A 4,421-nucleotide genomic window follows, 5' to 3' on the forward strand; every position below is an offset into this window, starting at 1 on the left:
ACAAGGCACCTGGGTTGCTCAATCAGTTAAGCATCCAACTCTTGGTTTTAGCTCAGGGCATGATCTCATGGTTCATGAGTTCGAGCCCCGCATCAGGCTCTGTGTTGTATTGCAAAGCTTGCTTGGGATTTTGTCTCTCTGTCTCTCTCTCCACCCCAACTCTGCTCATGCTCTGTCTCTCTCTCTCTCAAAAAATAAATAAACTTAAAAAAATCCTATAGGTTTTTTTTGAATAGCACACTTGTATTATATTGTGGTTTTTTATTAAAAAGTATTACTCTGTTAAATGTAAACATTTAAATAATCTCAACCATTAATAATGAATCATATTAATACCCTAAAAACATCTGCAGGAGACTTCCCTTTGAATCAACACACAATAGATCCCTCAAATAAATAAGTGATTGATAATTTACCACAGATAGATATTCCACCAACATCGCTTTCTGCTTTTAAGCAATCTTCTCTTTTCTCACATTCCAAAGCAATATGGTTTCAAATTCCAAAGATAAGTCCTTTCTTAGTTTTGAGGGAATTCATGTTTGAGATACTCATAAGCGCATTGAGTCATTTACAACTAGAAAGAATTTGTGAGAAGAAATATTTCAATCACATCATTTCAGCCAACTTCAGGAGAAAGGATGTTCAATTTCTCTGGGATAGATTTCACTACAAGATGCAAGCAAATGTAAAACACATTCAACTGCTATTAAAAAAAACAGCTTTCACAGAAACAAGGATGGAAGATCTGAGAACCGCAGCAACAGCCTCCCCTGGGTGTTTGCTGGAAACGCAGCCTCACAGACGGTCCCACCTCTCATTACAATCTGCATTTCAACAAGAGACCCAGCTGGTGACCACGATCCTCATGATCCTGTCCAAATTCAGGTTGTAGTCTTTAGTGAACACTCTATAATCTTCATCAATGAAAACGGTATTACTCCTTGGAGGCCAGAGAGTCACACTTAACAGAAAAGACTGTAATAGTCATTGTTTCCTCCCTCCTCCTTCTTTTCTGAATCCATGCCCTCCACATCTTCCTAGAGCACCCGTTACCCCTTCTGCCAGGATGATCACCTCTTTTTCTACTGCTTCCCTCCCTTTCACCAATGACACAGAGGTCTCCCTTGCATGTAAAATGTATACACATATTTTCACCATGCTAACAGCTGAGCTACAATCTTTTCTTCCCATCAGTAAATTTCTTAAGAGCAGCCTGCAACCAGACAGTGGTCAGACCTAAATCAGTTCTCCTGAAGGCCCCGAGCACTTAACTGCCAAACCCATCAGCCTGGCCTTGGTTACCTCCCTAGAGGTAGTGAATGAATTCTTACTTTAGCACCATTGTCTCCAGCATCTGCCCTCTGTCTAACTCTGTACTTCGGCTGTGTGTTCTCTCCCATAACTCCCTTCTGTTTCAAAGGTCACCTCCCTGCACCAAACTTCCCAGACTGTGTCTTCAGCACTGACCTCTTCAGCACTCCAATAGTCTTGTTTTCATTCATTTAATATTGAGAGCCTATAACGTGCCATTGTACTGTGCTAGGCACTGGGAAACAAAGCAGACACATTCCTGCCCTCATGGCACTTACAGTCTACCAGGTAACATTGATATGGAGCAAGTAATACAAATGAGAGAGATACCAAAGAGCTAGGGAAGGTACAGTAATCCATCCCTTACCCAGTTTCACTTTCCATGATTTCAGGTACCTGTGGTCAACCATGGTCCAGAAGCAGATAACCCTCTTTTTTTTTTTTTTTTTTGATAGAGAGAGAGAGAGAGAGGAGCAAGGTTCACCTGAAGTGGGCCTTGTGCTTTATATACCTGAAGCAGGACTCGTGTTCACCTGAGGCATGACTCAGGCTCACTCGATGTGGGACTCAAACCCATGAACCTTGAGATCATGACCTAAGCCAAAAGCCAAATGCTCAGCCTCAGATGCTTAATGACGGAGCCACCCAGGTGCCCAATCCTCCATCTATTTTCAGAAGGATAATAGTAGCCTAACGCTACATCACAATGCCTGTATCATTCACCTCACTTCATCTCATCATATAGACATTTTATCATTTCCTGTCACAAGAAGGGTGAGTACAGTAATATTAAGATATTTTGAGGTATGGAGAAAGACCATATTCACATAACTTTTTGTTACAGCATATTGTTATAATTATTCTATTTGATTATAATTATTGTTAATCTCTTACTGTGCCTACTTTATAAATTATACTTTATCATAGGTATGTATGTATAGGAAAAAACAGTATCTACAGTTTAGCATTCTACTGGGGCTCTTAGAATGTATACCCCATGGATAAGGGGGACTATTACATAACCAAATCTAGTTTAGAGAATAGGGTTACCACATAAAATACAGGGCATTGAGTTAAAGTTGAATTTCACATAAACAACAAATTCTTTTTTATTTAACAATGCCCCAAATATTGCATGACATATACTTATACTAAAAATAATTTATCTGAAATTCAATTAAAAATATTTTTTTTTAATGTTTATTTTTTGAGACAAAAAGAGAGAAAGAGACAGAGTGTGAGCAGGTAAGGGGCAGAGAGAGAGGGAGACAGAGAATCCAAAGCAGGCTCCAGGCTCCGAGCTGTCAGCACAGAGCCCAATGCAGGGCTTGAACTCACAAACTGTGAGTTAATGACCTGAGTCAAAGTCTGACACCCAACTGACTGAGCCACCCAGGCACCCCTATCTGAAATTCAATTTTAATTAGGCATCTTGTATTTTTATCTGCTACATCTGTCAACATTACCAGGGAAGTTTTGGTCAGTTAGAAAGAAAAATTCTTAGAAGTTGAGAAAAAAGATGAGTAGGAATTAGCAAGCAAATGGTTATAGGACAAGGAAGACATTTGAGGATGAATAAATCATTTGTAATAGGAGAGAGTTTCATGCTTTTCAGAATCTGAAAGAGATATACTATGGTTGGATCGTGAAGAAGAAGATTATTGGGAATTAATCTAGTGGAGAGAAGACATATCTTGCAAAGCCTGCCTCATGACAAGGGTTTTGGAGTACCCTAAAGAATAGGAAACCCTTTAAGGATTTCACACAGAGGAGAAAATGAACTCAAAATGGTTCTGGTACTAAGTACAATGTGGTGGGGTTGGGTGGGTTTTTTTTTTTACCCACATCACCAAGAAGCAACTCTATGGACACCAATAGGACATCCTACAAGTCAACTTAATTCTGACACTACCCACACTGCATCAGATAGCCTCATATTCCACAGGTTAAAGGTTTACTCCCTCCCACAAGACTGCCCCCATACCCTGACTTCAGATTCCAAATTAAGCCCAGGTTTTCACCTGTTTTTCTGACCAACAAGCTATAGATGGGAAGTTCCCAGACCCCCTCCTCATTGAGTTCAATTAATTTGCTAAAGCAGCTCACAGAACTCAGGGAAACATTTTACTAACTAGATTTCCAGTTATTATAAAATAATATAACTCAGGAATAGGCAAATGAAAGAGATGCATAGGACAAGGTATGTAGGAAGAGGTGCCTCTCTCCCCTAATCTCCATGAATTTACCAGTGTGCAAGCTCTCCCAATCTCATCCTTTTCGATTTTTATGGAGGCTTTACTACATAGGCATGACTGACTAAGCCATTGGTCATTGGTGATTGATTAGATCTCCAGTCTCTCCCCCGTCCCTGGAAGTCAAGGGAGGTGAGGCTGAAAGTTCCAACCCTCTAATCACATGGTTGGTTCTCTTGGCAACCAGCCTTGATCCTTAGGTGTGGTCACCTCATATAACAAAAGACACCTTTATAGCTGTCTTCACTTAAGAAATTCCAAGGGTTTTAGGAGCTCTGTGCCAGAAATGAAGAGGAAAGCCAAACATATTTCTTATTATAAATCATAATATCACAGGAACAGAGCTAATGTTTTGAATAATCTTTCTGGCTGCCAGATGAAGGAAGGAATTGAAAGGGCAAGAGTAGATGTGGGAACTCCATTTCTGAGGCTACGGTGATAGTCAAGACATGTTAATGACTTGATCATGGCAGCTTTCTCTCACTGGTCCCCAGATTCCACCTGTTCTAAACCTCCCTACACACTACCACCAGCCTCATCATCTCAAAATGTTGCTCTGAATATATGCTCTAAGTACTAAAAATATTCAGTGGCTCTTACTGCACACCAAAACAAAATAAAACAAACAACAAAAACACCTCATCTCCTTAGCATGGTATGCAAGGCTTTAATTTTGTCAGAGCAGAACATATCTTTCCTGTTTTATCTTTTCCTCTTTCCTGCGAGTGACAGGTTCCAGCCCAACTGGCCATTTTCTCTGAGCTGTTATTCCACCTGGCTCACTGTCACTCATTTTCCTTCCCTCTCTTCCCAACTTTTATATAGTGTGTGTGTGTGTATGTGTATGAGAGAGAG

The sequence above is a fragment of the Suricata suricatta genome, chromosome 7 (assembly GCF_006229205.1).
Source record: "Suricata suricatta isolate VVHF042 chromosome 7, meerkat_22Aug2017_6uvM2_HiC, whole genome shotgun sequence".
NCBI lineage: Eukaryota > Metazoa > Chordata > Mammalia > Carnivora > Herpestidae > Suricata > Suricata suricatta.